This window comes from Canis aureus, chromosome 5 (genome assembly GCF_053574225.1).
Source record: "Canis aureus isolate CA01 chromosome 5, VMU_Caureus_v.1.0, whole genome shotgun sequence".
In the NCBI taxonomy this organism is placed as follows: domain Eukaryota; kingdom Metazoa; phylum Chordata; class Mammalia; order Carnivora; family Canidae; genus Canis; species Canis aureus.
In genome coordinates this window covers 81,414,171-81,440,457 of record NC_135615.1, presented here as the reverse complement: position 1 = coordinate 81,440,457, position 26,287 = coordinate 81,414,171, and the positions used below count along the sequence as shown (strand labels likewise).

At 54.4% G+C, this 26,287-nt stretch overlaps 1 protein-coding gene across 4 annotated transcripts in view; it reads left to right on the top strand.

Annotated features, from left to right (window-relative positions):
- Positions 1–26,287, top strand: part of ACTL8 (actin like 8) — a 64,571-nt gene that overhangs the window by 16,663 nt on the left and 21,621 nt on the right. The window contains exon 1 of one of the 4 annotated variants that reach the window (XM_077899412.1): positions 19,212–19,319. The exons of 2 other annotated variants lie outside the window; for them this stretch is intronic. The gene's annotated coding sequence lies outside the window, so the exon portion shown is untranslated. Of the gene's footprint in view, positions 1–19,211; positions 19,320–19,340; positions 19,458–26,287 lie in introns of those variants that run through there. One more of the 4 variants, XM_077899411.1, reaches the window with a different exon arrangement.

The window sequence follows — 26,287 nt, the reverse complement described above, 5'->3', positions numbered from 1 at the left end:
ACCCCAGGAGAGGGCATGCAACTGCTACCCCACTTTATGGATGAGCAGCCTGAGGCTCAGAGCCCAGATCACCTGTCCGAGGCCCCAGAGGAGGAAGCTGGGTCTGACTGCAAGAGCCTCACCCCCCAACCCAACATCCCCACCCCCTGCCCCCTTTCAGCCAGCACTGGAGTCCACGCTGTGTGGGGTAAGCCCCAATAAGGAGAGTAGCCAACATTTTGGGGGTGGTTACTCTGCCCCAGGCCCTGTTCCAGGTCGCAGTGTAAAACAGCAGGTGCCCCCTTAGGTTTTTAAATTTTGTAATCCTTACAACCTCTCTATGAGCTATTCCCATTTCACAGGCAAGAAAACGAGGCGCAGAGAGGTTACACAATGTGCTTGAGGTCACAGAGCTAAACTGTAGAGCTAGGATCTGAACTCGGGAACTTTTAACTCCGAAGCCTGTTCTCACTCTGTCCTCTTGCCTCGGACTTGACCACAAAGCGCTCTGCATAGTATCAGACACAGAACAGATGTGCAACAAACACGGAAATCCAAGGCCAGGGGGCCAGCGTGACTTAGTGAGGGGATTGGCGAGTCTGGAATCACTCTGGACTTGACGTTCCCTTCTGTGCAATGGGGACGTGATCCTCCCAGCACCCTTGCCTTGTAGTGTGGTTCGCGTGTGTGAGGCTTTTGCGTGTGAGCAACAGCCCCTTCTATCACCCGACAGTATGTGTGCCTGTCGATATTGCTCAATAAAATCCCCCAGGCTTGTGGGAAGATGGGGTTAGGTACCGCAGTCACGCACTTTGTCAGGGACACACACACTGAAGGGTGGCCGAGTGCTCTCTGTGTTTAAGGCTAAGAAATACACACCTACTAAAAAGACCTGAAGTGTGCACGTGGGAGTTACGCTCCCCCTACCTGCCGGCTGCCTGCCCGGTTCCTGCACCTGCTGCCCTGTGACCCAGAAGAAGAAAAGAGACGTAAAGAGAGTAAAAGTCTGGTGGGTGGAGAGAAAAAAAAAATATATATATAGAATAGGCTGGAGGTGGGGGTGGCAGAGGGGAATAGGGTGGGGGGTTAGGTTGCTGGTGCAGTGGCAGGAGGGAAAGTCCTGGGACACAGGGTGGAGCGTTGTGACAGCGGGTGCAGGTGGGGGGGGGGGGCCGTCGTCCTAGGTGGCGGGTGTGCTTCGAGGGTCCCTTGGCTGCCCGGCCCGGCCCGGCCGCTGTGGTTTTCTGTGCACCCGCCGTTTCTGTTCCTGCAGCGCTCACACTGTTCCCTGAGGAAGGGATCCCAGCAGAGTGTGTTTGCAATTTCAAAGCCCGTGTGACAGCAGGATGGACTCCACTGAGGAAGGTCAGGGGTCAGGAGGGGGGGCAGGGTCCTTTCTAAACAGGGGCTCCTTCTTGTAGGGTTGGCCTCACCCTGGGAGATGGGCTTATGCCCTGCAGTGTGGTGGCTAGGGTGGCCTCTGGGGCCTGGGTGAAGCTGCGCCTTCTCTGAGGCCTGTCCCCCTTGCTGAGCCCCCCAAGCTGGTCTTTTAGAATCTCAAGGCACCGCCCGGGGCGCTATTATGAGCCCCGCTCCCATGCACTCCCATGCATCTGCAGCCGCCTGGGCTGTCTGCTGCTTGGCCTTGGCCTTAGGTCCCAAATGCTCCGCTGCGGGAGCCCAGGGGGCCTTTGTGCGGCCAGACCTGGGGGGGTCTGAGAATCCGCTTTCCTTTGCAGTCCCGCCCACGGCGGGGCCTCCCTGGGAGTAATGAGGTCTTGTGTGGGGCTCCTCCTTGGAGTAAAGAGAGAGAGTGAGGGGGGGAAAAAAGATTGCCTGGAATTTATTAGTCTAATTACATTTTCCTAATGTGGTTGACCCCCGCTCACAGCAGGGCTCTTATCAAAGCCGCAATCACGCCAACATTATTGGAGTTTTAATAAGAGTCAATTGGTTATTGTCCTTGCTGCGTCGGACACTGTAGACGTAATCCCCGGAGCCCCTCGGGGAGGCAGGGAGCGCGCTTTCTTTGCCGCAATATTATTTACATTAATAACACGGATTAGGGGCTTGTTTTATGTGTTTAGGAGACGCGGAGGCTTTCTTTGTTCGGGCGGCTCCGGGCCACCAGCCGAGCACCCCGCACGGGCTTGCAAGTCAGGGGAGCACTGGGCTGGGAGCCGGGGTCAGCGCCCACCCCACCTTGCTGCGGGCGCTCGGGCAAGCCGCCTCGCCTCTCCGGTCCCTCCTGTTGTGGTCACGTCGGAGGGGTGACAAGGCCTGGGAAGCGCTTGCTTCCTTGTGGAAGCGTCACATCGGCTGTGTGGCTTTGGCGCCCTTCTTGGCCTCTCTGCACTCAAGTCCCCCGACACCACCCCCCACCCCCCCCCACCCCCCGTCTATAAAGTGGGGGTGGGGGTTAGCGAGAGGATTCACTGAGGGGATCCCTGCAAAGTGCACAGGGCAGGGCCTGGCCCGTGCCGACAGACGCTGCTTACCGTGGGGTGGACAGGACGTCAGGGGGCCCCGCTTTCTACTTTATAAGGCGGGGGACCTGATGCCACCTCCGCAGGGTCCCTTCGAGGGTACTGCGAGCTGCCTGGTCCACGGCTGCGTCCTCAGGGCCAGACGTGGCGCCTGGCACGTAGTAGGTGCTCCGTGAGTATCACGTGAACGCCTCTGCCCGCGGGGGGCTTGTGGCACGCAGATGGCGCTACGCAGGACGGGGGTAAATACAGCAAGGAACGGGGATAGGGAGACTGCAGAATAGTCAGGGAGGTTTGCAATTTCAACTCCCCAGGGGCCAAGGAAGGCCCATGGACGGGAAAGTGCCGTCCGAGTAGAGACCCTAAGGCGGTGAAGGAGCAAGCCGGGCCGCTGTCCAGGGGACGGTGTTCCAGCAGCAGGAACAGCAAGTGCAAAGGCCCTGAGGTAGGTGCATGGCTGGAGTGTTTGAGGAACAGCAGGGAGCTCGAGGTCCTGGGGTCCCTGAGCAGGGGGGATAGAGGGTGAGGCCAGAGCCACCCTGTTCCGACATCCACTGAGGGCACCAGGCTCTAGGCCAGATGGAGGCAGCCGGGGGGAAGCTGAGGGAGACCGTCTTTGGGATCTCGGTGCCACTGTCTATGTCCCCTCTCACTTATTTGGGTGCATCTGCCTCCCCCTGGGACATGGCCTGTAGGCCTCCTCAGGTCCTGTTCCTGGGCAGGGCGCCTGGCCCGGGAGCCTGGCCGTAAGGTGCGAGGCCTGGAGGTTCCTGGGAGGTGCTTCTCTCTGAAGTCGGGGGGGCGGCCCTGCTGGCTCCTCAGAGGTGACCTGTCAGGTCAGAGCGGAATTAAGTCTGACTCTCAAAATACGGGGGTCACACTGAGGCCAGAAGGGCAGGCAGCGGCCAAGGCCCCCCCCCCAAGTGGGGTAGAGACTGGGGACTGACATCAGGGAGGAGGTCTGGGGCCCAAGGTGTCCAGGTGGACGGGGCAGGAATGGGGGTCCTGGGAGAAGCCGACAGAGGCTGCCCCCGCCCACCCTGTGGGCCCCTGTCCACCTTGTGGGCCCCTGCCCACCCTGTGGGACCCTGTCCACCCATGGATCCCCGCCCACCCAGGGATCCCCTCCCACCCATGGACCCCCATCCACCCTGTGGACCCCTGCCCACCCCATGTGTACCCCTGTCCACCCCTTGGATTGGCTTCCGTGGCCTGACTTAGCTCTGCCTGGTGGTGGAGGAAAGAGTTGGCTCTGGGGATGAGAGTGACCGAGGGGGTCATTACAAGCCCTGGACTGGGGAGGCAGGAGGTTCTAGAGGGAAGTTGATAGGTGCCAGAGGCCTGCAGGTGCCGCTGGCCAGGGCTGTGCCATCAGGTGGACGCAGAAGTGACATCCAAAGGGAAACCTCTGCAGGCCTGGACCGGGGGTGTGTGCTGTTTGCTGCCGAGGTCACCCACCCCAGTGAGAGCTAAATCTGAGGGCCAGCTGGGCCCTCATCCTGATGCAACACCAAAGGTACAGCCTCCATCTCCGGCTTGCCTCGGTTCCACGTCTCTGTTTATGCCTGGAGCTCCCTGAGGCTTCTCCCTTCCTCTCCCTTCCTCCTTCCTTCCTGACACTCACCCGTTCCCGGTGCCCTCAGTCTGGTGGGTGGACAGACCAGGGCTCATGCACCCAGCGTGGTCGCGGAGGGGAGGTCTTAGAGCTAGGAGAGGAGATATCGGGGGGCAGGGAGAATCAAGGAGGGCTTCCTGGAGGAGGCATCACTCCATGAATGACTGGAAGAGGAGCATGGGAGTCTAAGGTGCCTGGAGTGGGCGGCCGGGCTCATGTGCTGGTTCTGAGCTCTTCTTGCTCCTGTTCTGGACCCTTCTGCTTCCCTTGGTGCACGGGCAGCTCCCGGAGGTGGGAGGGAGGCTCCCTGCGAACCCCCACTCCTGGGGGCTTGGGCAGCTGCGTTCTCCCGAGCCCACTCGGCTTCCCTTCTACGCTCCCCGCTCCGCTTGTCCCCTTGTCCCTGTCCCTGTGCCCCTGTCCCTGCCGCATGTCCCTGCCGGCCTCATATTCCCTCCCAGGCACCCAGTGCCATCTGCAAGCTTGACAGTCTCACCTACGTTCTTCCGCTCAGCTCCCTTGAAAGGATTTTAAAATAAGACTGGTTCTAGCACCAGTCCCTGGGTGGCCTCACTCTTGAGGCTTTTCCTTCCAGAGGGACCTATCTGTCCTTTTCCTTTGCTTTCTATTCCTAAGTCGGGAACTCACTGACTTAGAGCAAGCAAGCCCAGCTCCTTAAAAAAAAAAAAAAAGAAAGAAAGAAAGAAAGAAAGAAAAAGCAAATACGGTGCATGTTGTGCTGGGTCAGAACTTTCAGGAAATCTAAGCTACCGCGTCCTGGTTCTCCAGGAACCTCTTGGCCTCTCCAGAGCACCGACCGGTTGTTTACATCCTAGTCCCCCACCCCACCCCCCCCAAGCGACTTCTGTGTGCCCAGCATCCCTTGCTCCATAAAATGCCTCTTGAAATTCGTGATCCCCGGGCCCCCGGCATGCGGCGTTCCTGCTCCTCAGCGTGTCCTGATTCTTTCACTGATGCCACCAGATAAACGCGCGCCAGGAGGTGGAAGGCGGCCCCGTGTCGAGATCCTTGGCCGGCGACAGCAGGTGCGGGGAGGCGCTCTCGCCCCGGGCACCAGCCCTGATAGGCGGCGTGGGCAGCCAGAGTGGGGCGCACACCTATCCCGGGCTGCGCTTGGACTCGGTGGGAAGGAATCTGGTGATTGATTAGTGATGTCTGCTGCGACGGCGAGGGAGCAGGGTGGTGGCATCTGTGCTAGAACATTCCATCTGAGGCCTGCCGACTTGCCTCTTGCCTCCCCCCCCCCCCCCCCCGCTTGCTGCACCGTGTGCTTGGAAGCTGGCGGAGTGGGTGGAGGTGCCCGCTGGTTGCCTGGAGGGCTGAGTGGGTGACAGGGTGGTCCCACCGGGTCCGGGGAACAGTTAGAACTGCTCCATCTGGAGGCATGTGCTTTTCCAAGGGCACGTGCCTTGCCCACAGCAAGCCAGGACGTGCCCCCTACGCCAAGGTGGGCTGAGGCAGCTCTGGGAGGTTGCGGATGCGCAGGGAGGGCTTATCTGGGCACCAACCTCGAGATTCTAGCTGTGGTGCAGAGGGCTCGCTCTTCCTTCATTGGAGTCTCACTGGGCTGAGGGGCTGCAAGGCTGGAGCATTTTGGGGCCGTACCCTAGGAGGGAGGGGGATGGAGGGGGAGGGACACAGGGCTGGGGTCTCACCAGAATCCATGAAAGGTACCAAGCACAGCTGTTCCCAGGGAGACCCTGAGTCCTTTCCCTTCCTTCCTGCAGAAAAAGTAGAAGGGACGTCTGGTTGGCTGGAGGTTTATGGTTGGGTGAGCCTGCCGATTCAGGGAAGGGCCGGTTTCCGGTGAGACGGAAATCCCAAGGGCCCTGGGATCTTCCAAAGCAGAGGAGTGGGAGAAAGAGCAGCATGCTTGAGGCCTGGTGTGCATTCTGGGCACAGAACTGTGCTGTGGGTTTGTTGTGGGGCTTTAGGCAAGTTGCTTCCCTATTCCGTGCCCATGTTCTCGGTACAAGGAAGGGGGATGACTGGTCTTTTCTTGTCTAACTGTGGAAATGGGCTGTCCTGGGAGCCACCATGTGTCTGAGGAGCCTTGGGCAGGGAGCGTCTGAGGGTCGAAGGCACCCCAGGGCTGTGCGTCTGGGGCCCCCCTCCCGGGTCCTGCTCGTGCATGCGGTGGCACGTGGGCTGCCCTAGAAGACGTGCTGGTGTACGATGATAGGGGGCCTGCTGACCGCTGCCTCCTCGGGGCCGGGAGAAGCTGGGTGTGTTTCCGGCCCTGGCTGTAGACCCACCTCTTCCCAGGGCTGGTTGTGCGAGGGGTGGGGTGGCCTCAAGGAGCGCCTCCAGTCGCTCCCCATCCCCGGTGTTCCGTTTCCTGCCTCTCCAGCCCCTACATGCCCTGAGATGCAGCCACACCGAACAGTTCCATGCAGGGCATCCTGTGGGATTCCTCCTCTGGGCATCTGCACCTGCTGACCCCTCTCATGGATCCGTTTCCTTCCTCTGCCCTCTCTCCTCCTTCAACGTCAGCCTGGGTGGATCTCTGCGGAAAGCGGTCTCTGCCCTGTGCCCTGTGCCCTGCACCTGGCTGGCATCAGAGGCAGGCCCAGACCATCCCTCCTGCCCTGCACCGCACCTGTCGTGTCCATTAAATTCTTTGCCAAGCTCTCTGGGCTTGACTGCTGAGTCCACTTGTGAGTTCAGGAACATCCCATGTACCTTCTGCCCTGATTCCTCATCGTCACATCCTTAGAAGGAAATTGTACTGTGCTAGTCAGGCTAGGCCGGGCTGTGCTGCACTAACGAATATGTCTTGAAATCTCAGTGGCTTAAAACAGGCAAGTCTAGCTCTTGCCCATGCAGAGTCTGAGATGAGGGGGGCGTCTCTCCAGGATGGCTCCCTTCTACGTCGTGACTCCACTCCAGGGTGGATCTGTGGCTCCCCCACCTTTCTGTGGGGCCCCCATGGTTACTGCTAGAGGGGCAGCCCATGGAGATGGACCCTATGCCTTTTATTTTTTTATTGTTTTAAAAGATTTTATTTATTTATTTATTCATGAGAGACACACAGAGAGAATCAGAGGCGCAGGCAGAGAGAGAAGCAGGCTCCATGCAGGGAACCCGATGTGGGACTCGATCCCAGGACCCCGAGATCACACCTTGAGCCAAAGGCAGATGCTCAACTGCTGAGCCACCCAGATGCCCCTTAATTTAAAAAAAAAAAAAAAAAGATTTTATTTATTTATTTATTTGAGAGGGGCAGAGGGAGAGAATCTCAAGCAGACTCCCCACTGAGTGCAGAGCCTAACATGGGACTCAATCTTATGACCCTAAGATCATGACCTGAGCTGAAACCTTTTGAAAAAGGACTAGAACCTCTGGTTTCGAGACTGGCTGTATCCAAGAGGTGGCATCAGCCTGGACGGACCTTGGAATGCCTCCCGGGGGTATTGCAGACAGCAGAACGGAGGTCGGGGAGGGCTGGGTCTCCCCAGAGACACCTCCCAGTCTGCAGGGGGGCCGGAAGCGGACCCCACTTCTCCCACCATCCAGGCACCGTCCTTCCTTCCTTCTCTTTCTGATGCTGCAGCCCGAACTCCTGCTGTCTAATCCCGCTGTGCGATGCAGGCGGGGGTGGGGGTGGCATCGCCCGGGCTCTTGTGAAATTATTTTAAGACCTTGGAAAGAAAATTAGAATTTCAAGCCATCTAGCCCTCTTGAAAGCAGACCGGGGGTGTGTTAGAAGTAATTTAATTTTTACTTTGTTTTATTAATAGGACGTGGGAGGTGAGTGGAGGGTGTGAGATGTGGCGGAGGGTGCTGGCTGCCGAGCCTGGCTTGATGGAACTGGTCTCGAATCCGGAATGTTGGAGAAAAGTAGGGGTGGGGGTGCCCTGAAGATGAAGGGTGAAGGATGTCCAGGGAGCACACGCACACCTGGGGATTATTGCTCGTACCAAAGAGGCTCTAAACGGGCGTCTCCAGTCTCTCTGGGGTTGGGGGCTGGGTCCATTTCCCAGGGTTGCTGGACAAATGACCACAAACTTGGTGGCTTCAACAACAGGAGGGTATCCTCTCACAGTTCCAGAGGCCAGAAGTATGTATCACTGTAGTGGAATCAGGTGCGGGCAGGGCCACGCTCCCGCCAAAGGCTCTGCAGGGGGATGTAGGTACTGGCTCCCCCTGAGGCTCCATCCCTCCCCTCTCTGCCCCCATCATCCTTCCCATGTGGCTCTGCATCTTCTCTTAGGACACCAGGAACTTATAAGTCATTAGATTTAGGCCCTCCCCGAAACCCAGGATGAGTTCATCTCGGGATCCTTAATGAATTACGTCTATAAAGACCCTATGTCCCAATCAGGTCGTATTCTGAGGTTCTGGGTGGATGTGAATTTTTAGGGGACCCTATTCAGGCTACTACAGAGGCCACCGCTGGGTGGGATTCAGGTAGGCACCCACCACCCAGGTCTGTAACAGGACTCACCTTGTGCATTTCCCCCCCACAAAGACACAGAGCTTGCTCTGATTTGTCAGAGACCCCGAGGTAAGGGACAGCACTCTTGCAGGACACATCGCTGGCAGGTGGGACTGTTCGGGCAGCAGATTGGTCATGGGGAGCCCAGATAGAAGGGGGGACAGGATCTGGAAAACGAGCACCAATGAAGGAGCTGGCTGGAACAAAGAGAAGGTGGGCAGAGGGCTGTTCTGGAGGGTCGCACCTCTCAGGGGTCACAGCCATTTTTTTTTTGAGTGGGGAGGGGTAGAGGGAGAGGGAGAAGCAAGTTCCCCACTGAGCGGGGAGCCCGATGTGGGGCTCCATCCCAGGACCTGGGATCATGATCTGAGCCGAAGGCAGATGCTTAACCGACTGAGTCACCCAGGTGCCCTAGCCATCTTTAAGAATATAAAATCTGGGCAGCCCCGGTGGCTCAGCGGTTAAGCACCTGCCTTTGGCCCAATTGGGCATGATCCAGGAGATCCGGGATCGAGTCCCACATCGGGCTTCCTGCATGAAACCTGCTTCTCCCTCTGCCTGTGTCTCTGCCTCTCTCTCTCTGGGTCTCTCACGAATAAATAAATAAAATCTTAAAAAAAAAAAGAATATAAAATCTTCCAGATTCTTCCCCAGAAAAATGTGCATTATGAACACACACACCTTTGGTGGACAACTCTGGGGGCATGTGCCTCCTGTGTCCCCAAAGCCCGCCTCTGGACCCCCAGAGGCTCCAGTTGGTACCCCTGCCAGAAGAGAAGGATTTCAGAAATACAAATGGGAAGAAATAGCTGGAAACGCCGTGGATGGCGCCGTGGATGGCACCCAAGGTTTGGCTCGGATGCGGCACTTAGGCGGGGCTGGAGCTGCTGCATCTGCTTCTGGTATGAGGATTACAAGAGATCATGCGGGTGAAAGTGCGCCCTGGTTGTGAAAGCTAAAGTACTTACTTCGTCTTTTTTTTTTTTTTCCATTATTATTAAACTGTACAAAGCAGTATCTGTTCGTGGGAGAGAAAATGAGGAATGCAGATAAGCAAAAGGGAAAAATCCCTTTAATCTCCTTACGCAGACGGCCACGGTGACCGCCTCGATCTATGACCTTCTGAACCTTCTCCTCCGTATTTTACTTGACACGAAAGGGATGATCATACACGAAACAGTGAAGCTCACATTTTAACCTAAAGTGTTTAATACCTTCTCGTGCGCAGAAGCGCTCACGAAGCGTCTGTGCTGGCTGCACGGAGGCCGGTCGTGCGGAAGCTCCCTAACTTAACCAATCTTCTGTGTTTTGGACAAAGGGCCGTTTCCTTTCCTTCTTTGTAAACAATTGTGCTGTGGACATCCTTGCCGCTCCTGCTGTACACCTGCTGTCCTCCTTCCGTGGGGGGAGTGTCGTACAGCCTAAGGCGCAGAGCCTTCCGCTGATGCCAGGCTTGGGCCTCGGGTGCGGGGCGCCTGGAGCGGAGTGTGATGCACCTGCTTTCGTGCTTTCCTGTGATCCTGGCTGGGTCCCGGTGTCAGATAATGCCCGGGGCTCTCTGTGAAGGTGGAGCTCGTTAGTGAAGACATTCACTACTTCATGCTGCGCCCTGGACTGAATTGGCTTGGAATTGAGGGGAAGGAATCCTGCTCCTCTGCCCATCGGCTCTCTGCAGCCCCTGCACCCCTGGCCCTCGGACGTGTCCTAGAGATGAGCTCTCTGTCTCTGGTGAGCTCCAGGGGAACCCAGAATTGCACAGCCATGACCCGGAGGTGTCATCTCCTGGGGGCCGCGGCGGGCAAGTGTTCACCTCCATTCTAAGAGGAGCCCTGTTTTCTGGGGGAAGCATCTCTCAGGCCCCGCTGGCCTGGAATTCTGGAATGACAAAGCTCTTGGCCTGGGCTGGTCCAAGGAGATGATGTCCTGGCCCGTCGGCTGGAGCTTGGGGTGTCTGCGGCAGGCCCGGGTCCCCGTGTGGGTCTGAACAGGGGTCTGTCCTCCACCAATCAGCCTGCCTGCCTCTAACTGTGCAGACGGGTCAAACGCTGAACGTGTCAGGACCTGTTGTCCTTGATATGGGGAGGTGGCCCCCTACTTACGTGTCTCATTAGGGACCCTAGAAAATTGGTTCTATTGACCCCTGCGGGTGAAGAAAAGGTACCATGTGTTTGGAAGAATGAGTTTAAAAACCTGTTTCCCCAGGAGTTGTTACTATTCAGAAATTAGACTTTTGTTCTTGTCTGAAGTTTTAAAAAGATTTATTTATTTATTTTAGGGGGGAGGAGGGGCAGAGAGAGAGAGAGAGACAGAGAGAGAATCTCGAGTAGACTCTTCCCTGCGCATGGAGCCCAATGAGGGGCTCTATCCCATCACCTTGAGATCACGACCTGAGCCAAAATCAAAAGTTGGATGCTCAACCGACTGAGCCACCCCAGCGCCCCTCTGTCGGCATTATTTTGACAAAGTATAGAACAATAGCAAAGAGTCGGCACCTCCCCTGTCCTGCCGGGCACACATTAGCTGATTTACTCCCCGGGAGACAGGCACCATGCTTCTTCCCATTTTATGGACGGGAAAGCTGAGGCCCAGAGGAGCCGTGTGGTGTGTTACAAGAGTGTGGGCTGTGGAGTTAGAGGGGATGCAGCCCGGTGTGAGCGACCTGCTGGCTGTGTGACCTCTGAACCTGTTCTCTCATCTGCGAAGTGGAGGTAATCCCTGCACTCGGGGTGTGTGTGTGTGGGGGGGGGTCCTGTCCGTTCCATGGCAGCGCTGGCCCTGAGGGCTCAGTGTGTGCAGCAAACATGGGGCCGGGCAGGCTCCCTGGAAAGGTCTCGTTGATTGTGGATGAGAGGATCTGCACGGGCCCCTTCCGTTCCAGGGGGCGGTGAAAGCACCCATCCCGCAGGTTGTCACGGGCGTAGTTGGGAGCTCGAACATCCCCGTCCTCACCTCCTTCCTGGTCCTTCGGGCTCTCAGATATCAGACCCCTCCTGCGCCGGGTTGCCTGCAGGGTCCTTGGCCCTGATACTCCAGGGCCCCAGACACCTTTTGCGGGTTCGGATCTCCATTCTTTATCCCAATGGCCACGTCTTAGGGTTCTTGGTATGTTCTTCTCAACTCAACCTTTTCTTTTCTTTTTCTTTCTTAAGATTTTATTTATTTATTCATGAGACACAGAGAGAGGGAGGCAGAGACACAGGCAGAGGGGGAAGCAGGCTCCATGCAGGGAGCCCGATGCGGGACTCGATCCCAGGACCCTGGGATCACGCCCTGAGCCAAAGGCAGACGCTCAACCGCTGAGCCTCCCAGGTGCCCCTAAACCTTTTATTTCTTAATTTGACGAGCGTATTTGTTTTCTCTTGCTGCTTACCACATTACGACAGACGTCGAAGCAGAAGCAGCACACGTTTACTATCTCACCATTTTTGCGGGCCTGGGGCCACACAGCTGGGCTGTGCCCTCCGCTCCAGGATCGGACAAGGCTGCGGTCAAAGTGTGGGCTGGGCTGTGTGCTCAGTGGGAAGCTCCATCAGGGAAGCATCTCCTCCAGGCTCACTCAGGCTGTTGACAGCATTCATTTCCCTGTGGCTGTGTGACCCAGGACATACGCTGTCTCCTGGCTGGTGGCCGGGACTGTGCTCGGGCTCTGTCGGCCACCACCGGCTCCTAGCGGCTGCACACTGACCTCTGCCTCGTGGCTCTCTCTGGAGGCAGCTGGCGACACAGCGGATTACTTCTTCAAGGCCGGCAGCAGGGCCTCTGTCTTCAGCCTTCGAGGGCAGAGTCTCAGGGAGTGGAACAGGATCGTAGGGAGTCCCATCACCTTTGCAGTGTTTTGTTGGGTGGAAGCAAGCCACGGGCCCCACCCCCGTGCAAGGGTGGGGGGGATTATACAACGACGTAGATCGTCAGGGTCACCTTCAGGCTTGTCTGCCACAATGAGCTTAATAAGCTTATTTAAATTGTATAAAATAAGAGTAATTAGCTCAAAGCACTTCTCTCCTCGGAGTGAAGAATATATAATCCGTTTTGGCTATCAGATCTGTTTTGCTTTGTAGTCGTGGGCTGTGTTCTGGAGCATTACGGGTGCCAGCAAAATAAGGTGTTTAGCTTCTTATTTTGAAACGTTTTTTTTTCCTTTTTTTTTTCTTTCTTTTTTTTTTTTTTTTTGTTGCCTGAATTATGTGAGGCGGGAAGAAGAGTGAAAGATTCAAAGTGCGCACGAGGTCAAGGGCGATAAAGGAGGGAGAGGAACATGTATGTGGGCTTCCTCTGCATATACCTGTCAGTGTCCTTTTTATTTTATTATTTTTCTTTTATTTATTTACTTTCTAGAGAGGGAGCATGAGCGGGGTGAGGGGAAGGGCAGAGATAGGGGGAGAGAGAGAATTTTCAGCAGACCCCCCCCCCCCCCGAGTACGGAGCTTGATGTAGGGGTGGATCGCATGACCCTGAGATCACGACCTGAGCCAAAACCAAGAGTCGGATGCTTAACCCGTGGAGCCACCAGGTGCCCCTATGTCAACGCCTTTCTAGGCAGTTTTATAGAAATGCATGACTCTTATACATTTTAGCATACTTTTCCTGCAGTGTGTTTATCCCCTAACCCTCCTTCAGTGACATCATCCCCTCCCACCCCCACTCTGAGACCCTCTAGTAGATCTTTTCATATTTTCCCCACATTCTTAGAGTCACACACAGACCTATGTTGATGTTTTCCCATTCCTGAGTCATCTCTCTTTCACCCGTGCCCTGCGGAAGCCCTGCCCCTATGGAAACAGCTAGAGCTGTAGTTCTAGCACATTCTTTTTAACGACCATATAGTATTCCAGAGTGCGGATGTACCGTCATTGACCAGCCATTCCCCGGTCGGATGTTGTTCCTCGTCCATTTGTTACCGTCATCAGCGGCATGAGGATAAACCTCCGTGCACACCTACATCCTTAGGCGAATCCTTAGATTTTATTTCTCCGGGGTATGATTCCAGGAGTCGAATCCTGCAATGGGCCGGAAGGTTTATGTGCTTTTAATTTTAATAGCCGTCTCCGGCTTGATTTCCCCGGAGGCCTAACAGGTCACGTTTATAAACCCTAGAAGTGTGAGACCTGTCCTTTCCCTGTACCCTGCCAGCAAGAGTCATTGCTGGTCCAGTTAGTTTTGGCCACGTTGAGAGGTATCAAGTGAAATCGCATCCTTAACGTTGAACTTGCATCTCCCCGACCAGCCGCGGGTCCGAGCAGCTCTGGATCTGTTTGGCTCCTTGGACGCTGTCGCCTGTGAATGAGCTCTGAGAACCGTGCACCTGTTCATTTGTCCGGAGCATCATTCGTCCCCGCCTCGTGGGCCTGTCAGCCTTCTGCACCGTGTAGATACGGAGCCTCTTCTGGCCTCTGCAGAGCGGTCCCCTTGCCCAAGATCCTCCGCCGTCTCTTACCTGTTCGTGGCTCTGAATTGTGATGTGGTTAGAAATTCCCACCTTTTCTTCCGTGGTTGCTGGGTCTCCGCAGTTAGAAGGCTTTCTCGCCCTTGCCTGTTCGCGTTACTTTTGCCACAACTCAGTCTAACCGACGTTTGCCACGCCGTAGGACCTGTGCCAGGCCCTGGGCCAGACACCCGAGACGTGGGACCAATAAGAAGCGGTCCCACCCTCGGGGAGCTCAGAGGAGACCATTATAACCAGCGCAGCAGGGAGCAGGTGGCCGTGGTCAGGGGGCTAGTCAGGACACAGCCACAGGGGTGTCAAGGCCGAACCCCTGAGCACAGAAAAAAATGTGGCCTGGGAGGTCGCTGCTGGCCACGGGCATCCTCACCCACGTACCCCCTGCAAGTCGTGGGGCTGCCTGCGTCGGGGGTGCTGGCTGATTTGGCCGGGTGAGGCCACGGGGTCGGGTCAGGGGAGTTCCCGGAGGAAGACAGCCGCAGGGAGGGGCGGCAGGCTTGTCCTCCTGAGGAGTCCCCACCTGGGCCATAGGGAGAGCTGAGGGGGCAGGAGCAGGGGCCCCCAGAGCTGATGCGCCCTGGCAGCGGTGCCCCTGTGGGGGGAAGGGAGGCGAGCGGCGGGCCACCTCCGGGCTGCGGGCAGCTCTGGACCAGTGGCCACCAGAGTGGGCTCCGTGGGTCCCCAGGCGGGTGTGGAAAGCCGTGGAGCACCTGCGACAGCAGCAGAACCTCACGTCCTCCGCTAAGGTCCTGTTTTGGTGTGTGTTCACCGAAGACCACGAAGTCTGGGAGGCAGCGCGCATTTATAATGATCAACAAACGCCTCCTGGGACGTGTGCACACCGAGGAGTTGGGAGACCATGGATCCCAGGGCACAAGCAATGCCAGCCCCCCCCCCCACCCCGGGAGGGCGGGGACCCGTGTCAAGGGAGGCAGGGACGCTGGTGTGGGTGGCGCGGCCCAGGCAGGGTGGTCGCCGGGCGGGAGTGACCGCCCCCATGCTCCTAGACGCGCCGGGGCCTCCTCCCACGTCCCCCCGTGGAGCAGCCCCTTCCGGTCCCACTTAGCTTTTATTTCAGCCTCTTTCATTCCCTTTAGAAAATACTTAATAATGTGTAGTTACTTCGTCTGTTTAACCTACCGCCTGTTTCGCCCTCGGACTGTAAGGTCCCCGGGGGCAGGGGCTGGACGTCTCCTGCACTGGACTCTCCCCAGCACCCAGGACGGCGCCTGCACAGGATCGGCGCTGCCACCTGGCCCCTGCGCAGTCGGTGCACGCGGGAGCACATTCTAGGTGTCTTCCAGGCCCCACGGCGGGAGACGTCGTTTTGTAGGTGAGAAACTTGGATTCAGAGAGGCTGAGTAATTTGCTCGAAGTCCCACAGCCAGTGGGATACGGGCGCCAACATTTTCTGAGTGCCCGCCACGTAGATGTCTGGACTCCCTGTACCTCGACGCTCCCTATTGGCTGCGAAAAGCGAACCGAGGCTCAGGAGTGGCAAGGGACTTGCCCGAGGCCACTCAGCTAGGAGATGGAGGAGCTGGGATTTGAACCCAGGTCCACGTGGGTCCTGAGCACAGTTTCTTTCCAGCGCCTCAGTACCAGTCCCTTCATTCTGGGTTAACTCCGGGGCCCGGTGGTGGCTCCGTCCACAGGGGGCACGTAAGGCCGCTCGCTGCACGGTAGGCTCCCCCGGCAGACACCCCACGGGCAGGGGGCGGCTGGCTCGGGCCACCCGGTGGCGGGTGCTGGTCCACGGCCACCAGGCCCGGCTGATCCGCCTGCCTGACGAGGCGACTGATGTTTTATGCATGGCGCCTAATTTTGCCCTGGCGGTCCCTGGCTATATTTAACACCATTAATCATTATTGTTGGCTCCCAGGGGGATGGATCCCTGATTAGTGTCAGAAGCACATCACACGAGGGAGAGAGGGGGAAAAAATAAGAGCTCCCCCCTCCGCCCGGTTCTTCCTAACTGGAGCTGGGATGCGTGTTCGCCGCGCCCTCCTCTCCGCCATCTGGGGGGTGCGTGACTCCCACACCTCCAGCCCTGGGCCTGCCCCCCCCCGCGGGCCCCCTCAGCGCCCCCTCCTCTTTGCATCAGGGACTGGGTGGCTCAGCCAAGCGAGGACCGCTGCTGCCTCAGTCTGAGTGCAAGGAAGGGCCCCCTGAGCACTTATTAGGCTCCTACTGTAGGCAGATGTCCCCGCCCAGTGCCTTAGAAGACGGGAGACACCAGGGAAGAGAAAGTGAGGACTGAGGACCCTGTCCTGCCATCACTAGTCACCTAGGTGGCGGCAGCCTAAAGGTCAAGGAGAGTCAAACAGAGGTCAGCAGAGGGCGGGGGGAGGGGAGACGCACCCAAGGGACAGGTGCCACCAGAGGACTCCGTGTCTTCTGCTGTAGGAATGTTCAAATCCAGCAGCTTCCCTGGAGAGGGGCTGGCCCTGAGGGGTCCCCAGTTGGGGGGAGGCTTGCAGTGGCCGACTGGGGCTCTCTCACCCTGGTGTGCGCGACGCATGTGACCACCTGCCGTGTGCACAGACCCTGTGCAAAGGTCTCTATCCGTAGAGTATTATTACTACGTGGGTAAAGACCGGAAACGGTTTTGATTTTTCCACTGGTTGCCTTTAACAGGATTTCTTGGAATTCTCCTTTCTTGGACCTTAATGTCTTCAGGCAGTTTTCAGTATTTTCTGGCCCCTTCCCGTTATAGAACATGGTCCAATCTGTATTAGGACCTCAGCTCTTCTATCCCGTCTAAAGCTCTCTACTCAACAACCACCCCCAAGCTTCCCCAGGTCCTCAGGAGGGGCAGAGGGTGGGGGGCTCACTCCTGAGTGGACTGGGCAGGTGGCAGAGGGTGGGGGGCTTCTACTCTGTGCATTCTGGGGGTCCTGCTGCTCTGATGGCACCTCCAGGTTCCTGCTTTTTGATAAAGCTCCCATCTCTGCGTGCATCACCTCTCCATGGCCAACACTCTGTTCTCTGTGAGGCCAACCTTCTGTGCACAATATGTGGGGGGAGAGTCGGTATTTAGGGCTGGTTCTGGTGCCTCCTGGTAAATCCTGGCAGGGGACAAGAGGGGGTAGTCTGACCCCAATTTGGAGCCATAACTTGTCAGTGCCCTATGGACTCTGAGAGTCCTTGACCCTCCTCATCTCTCATTTGGCCGCAGGTGTAATCCCAGGGCAGCCGGAAAAGTCTCATCCACATTGGTTACCTGCAGATTTCTCTTGTTGTCTTCTCAAAACCACCCCATTTGGTTTATGGGATTAGTCCCATCTCAGGTAAGGAAACAGAAGTTCAGAGAGGTGCAGTCCCTTGTCCAAGGCTGCTCAGCAGTGGACAGCAGATGAAATTTGAACCCAGGTCTGGCTGGGGCACCTGGGTGGCTCAGCCTTGGTTTCAGCTCAGGTCATGAACTCAGGGTCGTGAGGTGGAGCCCCGTGTCGGGCTCCATGCTCAGCGTGGAGTGAGCTTGACTCTCTCTCTCTCCCTCTGTCTCTGCCCCTCCCCACCACATGCTCACTCGCTCTCTCTCTCCCTAATAAATAAATCTTTAAAAAATAAAAATGAGACCCTTGCCTGAGAGCCTGGATTACGGAGTCCAGCTCCCTGGACTGGGATCTCAGGTCTGCCGTTTCCTAGCTGTGTGGCCTTGGGCAGAGTGACTTACTTCCTTTGCCCTAGTTTCCTCATCGGTAAAACACAGTTGACAGTGAACAACACCCAGCGTTGTTGGGAGGATTAGATATATTATACCCTAGACTCATTATTCCATTTGCCACCAGGACTGTTGCTGGCATTGTCCACTGACTGCACTGGCCGTTCTAGGTCCCACAGGAGAGGTGGCTTTCAGGCCTCAAAGCCCAGAAAATAGATAGGAAGCAACCAAAACTCACCATAAGTTGTGTTCCCCTCATTGCTTTGGCTGCTAGGAAGCTCAATCAGACGGCTGCCAGTATGTAAGGCCTTCCTGGTCTCATCTTATTTTTTCTACTTTTCTTTTTTTCCTGGAATTTTTTTTTTTTAAACGTCATTGTGTCTTACTACCTACTGTATGAAGTTATAGGGCATTTTCCTGGTTGTCACAGACTGATATCGCCATCACAGGGGACGTTGAGGACAATGTAGAGATCCTAGAGACTTGTTCTTGCAGATGGTGCCTAGTCAGGGAAAAGCATATTTGAAAACCAACCACTCTGGTGTGTGAGCAATACTAGAAATTCCCTTTAACCCTTCGAATGCTGAGACAGCAGGACAATGCGCTGATAAGGTCTGCAAAGGGAAGATTACCGCGTAGGGCCCTGTGTCAGCTTAAGGTTGTTGCAGAAAAGCCACAGTAGAGGCCTAAGCAAGAGAGAAGTTGATTCACTCCCTCCTTCAGGTAGTGTAGAGGTGGGGTCCGCCCTGGCCTGGCATGTGGCCCCATCTTCTCTCCGTTGCTGCTGTGTGTAGCTTCCATTCTCCAAGTTGCTCATGCTCCCAGATGGTTCCTGGAGCTCGCCAGCAGGTCTGCATTTCAGCCAGCAGAGGAGGAAGGATGAAGAAGGGCACCCTTCTTCCCATGAAGGTCACTACCTAGAAGCTGCAGATAGAAACCCCCCCCCCCCCCACCCCTGGCTCACCAGCTTTAGGGCCATGCCCAGCTTCTAGGGAGGGTTCATCCCTGCAAACCTGGCTTCCTCTGAGCTCCTTTCCTTTGCTGCAAACACTCCAACCACCTCCCAGGGTTCTTAGGAGGATTAAGTAAGAATGTAGTAAAATATAACAGGTGCTCTGCAAATGTAAATTTCCTTCTATTTTTAGGTTTCTCTTCCCTCCTTTACTTGGGAGGAAGAGGGAAGCTTTAGCTACACCAGGAAAGATATAGGAGCAATAAAAAAAAAAAAAAAAAAAAAAGAGCACTCTTTGGGAGACGATGTTGCAACACACACCAGAACTGCTGGGGGAACAGATTCCCGTTGGCTCCTCGCTGCAAGGCTGTAAAGTGGAAACCAAAAAAGCACCGCCAAGGTCCCGGGTTGAGCACTAGAGGTTAGATAGGTGTAGACACAGGGTGTGGAGCCAGTGAGCTGGGAAGGGTGGTACGTCCCCTTTGCTTCCCGAACGCGGCTGTGATTGCCTTTCCGATGTGCACACTGCTTGTGCAGGGCGGGCTGGGTGTGCATGTGTGGCTCTATTCCTCCTTGAGATGAGCTTGGGCAATGCCAGGACTGCCCACGATGCAAACTGGCACGGGGTGCAGCACTGTGCAGCCTCTCATTCCCCTGACACCTGCTTCCTGTGGGGGCTGAGCCCCCAGGAGCCCCTCCGGGGCCTTTAGGAGCTGAGCTGGTGAGTGCGGGAGCCCAGCAGGCAGCTGGCTCTGCGCAGGGGAGGCTGCTGGGCGTGCGGCTCTCCAGGGGTCTCTCATCAGGGCGGAGATGAAGTCAGCAGTGGGGCAGCACATCCTGCAGACCCCAGCTGCCGCGGGTCCTGAGCATGCCCAGACCGACTCAGCAGCGGATGGTTTGGTTCCCTGGAGGGTGAAGGGGGAGGAACCAGAAGTGGCCTGGGTGGGCTTTAACTTGATGGAGGGGTGGGGATGGCTGTGTGTGTGTGTGTGTGTGTGTGTGCGCAGATCCTGGCACAAGAGATGCTAGAACTTTCCAACCTCCAGGCGCGCACAGCCACCATGTGGCTGGCCCAGGATTCAAATCCCAGATGCACTTGGCTTCACACACGGATGGTGTGCTTCTTGACCTTGTCTCCTAAATTCTTCCAGGTGGACCCTTCTGCAGCTGATAAGATGCTCTAGATTTAGCCTACTGGGCACGGAGGTTTAGGTGCCAGCTTTTTGGAGTATTAACTCATGCTCCTAGAGTTCGCTCGCTAGTTTCCAAGGTCAAGGCCCTTCTCTGGTTTCACTTTTTGCAAATCTTTCATTCCCAACCTTGCTGAATTTCCAGAATGAGAGAACTGGCACGTCTCCAGCACCCCAGTGGGAGCCCACCAGCCCTGAGGACCGAGGTTGCGGGGAAGGGGGGCGGAGAGGGGGAGGGGAGCCCATTTTGGCCCCTGCCCAGGTGCCTCTCTGCATGGGCCTCTCCAGATTGCAGCCAAGGGGGGCCTTCCCCAGTAGCCATACTGCAGGCCCCACATGCCCACCACCCAGGCTTAGAGCCCAGGTCGGGGGCACCTGTCTCGAAGAAGCACTTGGTTTAGCAGAAAGAACAAACTTCCAACCAGACTGGGTTGAGACCGGCATCTCTCCTGCCTCGCCAGTGGCCCAGGGCAAGTCCTGTTACGGCACCTCTATGGGCAAGGATGGCTGTGGCCACCTGCCGTCGCCCTGCTGGGATAGGTGCTTGGTACAGTAGCCGTTGGCGTAGTGCTGGGCCCCCTGTCTCTCCTGGGGATCGTGTGCTGGCAGCTGAGTGGGCCCATTCGCTGCCAAGCTGACCTAGTGCCACGCTGGCATTTCCTGGGCCGTGTCCCAGGAAAGGAGGGGTCTGAAACCAACCTGTGCAGGAGATGCCGCACTACACAGGCTCCCCCGGGGTCTTCCATATGCCAAAGAGCCTTGAGTCTCCAAGAGGGACAAGGTGAGGTAGGGAACAAACCTGTTGGAGAATAGGAGCTTCCTCTCATCCCTTCCATAGAACGCCATGTGGTGCATGGCCCGAGAGAACATTCTGGACACCTGGGGCCTGGGCAGGGGTCTAGCAGCGTTCCCTTCTTGCTGGTTGTCTGTGACCTCTCTGAACCTCAGCGTGCTTATACCTGTGAAGGTGAGAGAGGGACCCCCGCTCCTGGGTAGCTGCGATGGTAGGTAGAGCTGTTGGTACAAACACTCCGAGCATACAGTGGGTGCCCAGCAAACAGGAACTATGATTACCAGCAGAAAGGGGGGTGGGAGGCAAGAAGCCGAGGATTTGGCCCCATGGGAGACAAGGCGGGACCTGGAATAATTTAGAGACCGAAATGCTATCAGATCTGAGCAAGGAGAGGACAGAAAGGGGGCAGTTCCTTCTCCAAAGACGCTTTTTGTGTAGCCAAACCCTGGAATGGATTCACGGTCCAGCTCATCCCCCACCACGACTTTGCTTTAGGGGCACCTGGGTTCTCTCTGGATCTCAAAGAATTAGCTAATTAGGCCGGTTCTGCCTAGAAGGCAGTTTGTCGGTTTGTAATTCTGTGAAATGTGCAGTGGAGCTAAGCCGCCTTAATCAGCCCTGGCTCTGCCTTCCGCCTCGTCCTAAGCGGCACAGACGTGGTGCTGCAGGATGGAGCCCACGGCCCCGCGTCCCTCCACCCTCGTGCCACCTGCGGGGAAGGCGGGGTGCCCACAGAGCTCACCGACAGGTGGGGTAGCCCCAGCGAACGAACGTGTGTGGTTAGGATAGGCAGCCCCGGGGGGTCTGCAGGGGCAAGGGGACGCTCTGATCCTGGGAGGCAGGACTGGACAGCCTCTTGGTGGGGGTGTGGGCTCTCGGGGGAAGATTAACAGTTTACCTGGGAGGTACCGAGCACAGGAAAGGACATTAAACCAGCAAAAAGGGGCAGAGAGAGAGAGAGAGAGAGAGGGAGAGAGAGAGAGGAGGGGAGGGAGGGAGGGAGATCGAGATCTGAAAGGCCCATCGAGTTTTCTTGAAGCTCTAGTTTCAAGATTTGTTAGTCTGAGTCGTGCCCTAATTTCTACCAGGACGATTGAATCTCGTGTGATTGCCTTGCACTCATTCCTCACACGCTTTTCACGTGCCAAAACTAGGTTAGCTTTAAAAAAAAAAAATCTTCTATTTTTGTTCCCCAGGTAAAGCAAGTTCACATCATCCTACCGTTTGTCTGGTCAAGACCCTTCTCTGGCTTCACTTTTTGCAAATCTTTCATTCCCAACCTTGCGGCCGTCCCCTCCCCACGGGGACGCACGTGCCTGTTGCCTGTCCTGCGATACGTGTGCATCCATATAAAATATGTAGGCTTTTGTGTTAACTTATGCCACCGGTCTCGTGCTACCGAGGAGCTCGGTTTATCTTTGTTAATCGTTTCAACCCAACGCTCTTGCAAAGTTATGTCTGTGGCCTGGATGTCCAGGGACAGGCCAGCTCTCCATGGATGCGTCCGGGTCTCCGTCTCCCCTTGAGTGGAACCCACATTGGTGGCATCTCCAGTTCTTGCTCCACAAACAAGGCTTCGGGGAATGTCCTCGTAAAGCCCCATCGGAGGCCTGGAGGGGGATGTTTCTCTGGGGGTGCAGACCAAGGAGTGGGGAAGCCCAGGCACCAGGTCGCAGCGGTGGTCCTGCTGGGTTCGCTCCCACAACTGGGGCCGAGAGGTACCCCACCCTGCCTCCCTGTATCCTCCCCTGCCCCTGTCGGTAATTTTTTTTTTTTTCCCCTGTCGGTAATTTTTAGTGTCGCTAAGCTGGTGCATATAGAACACCTCCTTGCTCTACTACGTGTGGTGCGGACCCAGGTGTGGTGGACACCTCTGCATGCTTGCGGGCTGTTTGGATTACCGGCCCCTGAACTGGCCAGTCTTACACTTTGCCCATTCCTCCATTTGTTGGTCTTTTTTTCTCTTGTTGGTTTGTAGGATTTCCTTACTTGTCACTGTTCGACGTTGCTGGGTTCTTCTGGTGTAGTGATATGTATCTGTTAAATGCGTCTGTGCTTTCACGGAACAGGAATCGATCACTTTTATGTTGTTACATCTCTCGCTCCTGTTTTTTTTTTTTTTTCTGCAGTTGGCCTTAGAAATTGTGTGTATGTGTGTGTGCGTTTTAAAAGCCCTTCCCGATGCCAAGGCCAAAAAGACTCTCCTATGACTTCTCCCTTAGCTTTATAGTGGCACTTTTTAAATTTAGGACTTTGATCCGTCTGGATCCTGTCCTGTGTTCTCCATCTGGCGAGCAGGCCAGTATAAATCAGTCCCACCCCCTGCCCCCAACCACCACATTTTATCCTTTTTCCTCCGGTTTAGGGACCACCTTTATCAGGCTTCACCTTGGCACACAAAGGAGGTTCCCATGTCTGATCTCTCTTAGCTGTCCTGCTGTTCATCTGTTTTTATATGAGCATTATAGCTGTTTTTATTGCCCTACGTCTGGGAGAGTCCTTCCTTTCTCGGAGGCTGGATGGAGCCTTTGTTCTTCTCTTCAGGATGGAGCGATTTTCTTTGTCCAGATTATTTTAGAATTGCTTGATCGAATTCTGGCTGTAATTTTTACTGACATTGCATTAAAATTTCTGGATTAATTTGGGGAGTTAACATCTTAACAATGTTCACATGACATTTAGAATTCCTTTATTATTATTTTTTTCCTTTTTGGTCATTTGATAACTTAAAACTTTTCCTCATCCAATTCCTGGGCATTTGGGTCGATTCTAAAACAGGATATATCTTTTAATTGATGACACGAGTGGTGTCTCTCTTTGGTTATTGCCAGTATAGAAGGATGCTGTTCATTGTTCTGAACATGTTTCCATTCTGGTTGACATTTTTTCTGTCGATGCTGACATTATTATCTTAAATGTGAACAGTGTTAGTTTTTTCTCTCTTCTTCCGATTATTTTATGTTTTATTTATTCTTGTCCGACTGCGTGGGCCAGCACTTTTAGTGCCATATTGAATAGTATAGTAGCAATGACGGCAGGCTCTTTGCCTTATTCCCAATATAAAGAGGAACAGGGCTAAGATTTTCACCTAAGGAAGGATTTGCTGTAGGTTTTATGATGTAGCATTGATCCAGTTGAGGAAATTCTCTTCAATTCCTTGTTGAGTTTTTAAAAATGGATGTTAAATTTGATCAAAGACGTTTTATCAGTCTATTGTTAAAATTCTTGCACTTCTGTGCTAAACACTACTGTCTAAAAGTGATTATAAAGTTTCTATGTGCCAGTGTTATAGGTGCCTTATAGGCATTAACTCAATCCTTGCAAAAGCTCTGAATGAGGCAGTATTTTTTTATCCCTTCCTTGGACGAGACAAAGGAAGACGTAGAGAGGCTAATTAACTTGCCCAGAATCACACAGCTAATCAGGCCCTATTGTAGCATTTGTAGGGCCAGGGAAAGAGTATAAAAGAATAGTCCTATATCAATTCTAAATATATAGACAATGGAATATTACTAAACCATAAAAAAGAATGAAATCTTGCCCCTTGCAGCAACATGGATGGATCCAGAGAGTATAATGCTAAGTGAAATAAGTCTGAGAAAGACAAATTATCATATGATTTCACTCAATGTGGAATTTAAGAAACAAAGCAAATGAACAAAGAAAAAAAAGAGCCAAACAAATAGTCTTAACTATGGGGGACAAACTGGTGGTTACCAGAGGAGAGGTGGGTGGGAGGGATGTTAAATAGGTGATGAGGATTAAGAGTACATTTATGATGAGGACTGAGAAACGTGTAGAACTGTCAAGTCACTACATTTTACACCTGAAACTAACATAACGCTGTATGTTAGCTATACTTCAATAAAAAAATTGAAAAACTCTTCTAAAACAAGCAAAAATCCCCTACCCATTTATACCTTAAATTTCATTTCGATTTAAAAATAAAGTTATAAAACAAGTTAACAAACTGTTAAATAAAATATATTCTATCCTCCAGTCTCAGAAATCTACCTTGATAAAGATCAAATCTACAAGATACCAAGATCACCGAATTTAATTATTACCACACATTTCATTATTCTGTTAATAAGCCAGAAGTTTTTGGATGAGTAATGAAGTCATACATAATTCATAAATTACATATTTATTCCACAAAACTGACTTATCTGGCCTCCGATTCAGTGAAATAACTAAATTTTGTTGTAATCAAGGCTTTCCCATAATTTGTGTTCTATTGATAGCAGTGAGATAAGAGATGAAAAAAATAAAACATAATTACGTACGAAGTATACAAAATTAAACTTTTATGAACTATAAATTAAATGTAAAAAGAAAATAAGAAGAATTTCTTAAGCTTTCCAAAGTTTTTCATCTAAAATTCAAAATGGTCTGTAAACATTACAAGGCAAAGTATGCATCAATAAAAATTTTAAATGCAAAATTATTTGAAGACTGAACGCGCCTGTCCTTTGAAGACATGATTCTAGCATTCACTGTCCATGTAGTCGCCAATGTAAATAATTGCCTCTAGACCCAGGTCCATATAAATGTTAAAGGTCATGTGAATTGTTCAATGTTCAGATGTCCCCGAGCTGCCACCCGAGGCGGCTGGGAATGCGGTTCCAGTCCGGCTAATTCACAGGTGCCTCTACTCCCGCAAATGGGAGCCTGCGGGAAGCGAGGAAATAAATGCTCCTTCCTTCTGCGAGAGTCTGTTGCAGGGGAGCTGGGAGGGAGGTTTGAGACAGTGGTTCCTCTTTCCTCTTTGCAAAGTACCTCTGCTGCCCCGTGCCTCCTGCAGCTCAGCGCGGGGTCCTCTGAGTCCCCAGCCTTTGCACTCCGGTGGCCTCTTGTGTCTGTGATGTTAAGTAGGAGTTTCCGCATGTGCTTCGTCTCTGGGACCCGAATGGCCTTAGTCATGAGAGTGGATGTTGGCTCGTGTGGCCGAATGGCCGAGGATGTGTGTGTGTGTGTGTGTGTGTGCACACCCACGTGTGTGGCACATAGTCATCGGGGGTGGAGTCCAGGGCCCCGGGCAGGGTTCAAGGGAGTTACGCAGCTAGTAGCAAGCAGTGGAGGGGTTGGCATTCGAAGGCAAGCTGTGCCACCTGACTGACCTGGGCTGCCGGTCTACTGGGTTTCTTTAACTCGACTCTTACCCTGGTTCGCTGACCCTTTATGTCGGGGCTTTATCACTTCTGTTCATAAGTGGATGCGCTTATGGGTTCCCTTGCTCACAGTATCCTTAGTCACTGTGGAATTCAGGTTATACTCAGTTCATAAAAAGAGATCGTGCTTTCCTTTTCTCCTCTGTTCTGTAACGGAGGGATAATCCACTTGGCAGAGCTCACCTCTGTGCTTTCCTCCGTGCTCACCTCGGTGCTCTCTTCTGTGCTCACCTCCGTGCTCACTTCCGTGCTCTCCTCCATGCTCACTTCGATGCTCTCCTCCGTGCTCACCTCTGTGCTCTCCTCTGTGCTCACTTCGGTGCTCTCCTCCATGCTCACCTCTGCTCTCCTCCATGCTCACTTCCGTGCTCTCCTCTGTGCTCACCTCGGTGCCCTCCTCCATGCTCATCTCTGTGCTCTCCTCTGTGCTCACTTTGGTGCTCTCCTCCGTGCCCTCCCCCGTGCTCACCTCTGTGCTCTCCTCCGTGCTCACTTCCGTGCTCTCCTCTGTGCTCACCTCGGTGCTCTCCTCCGT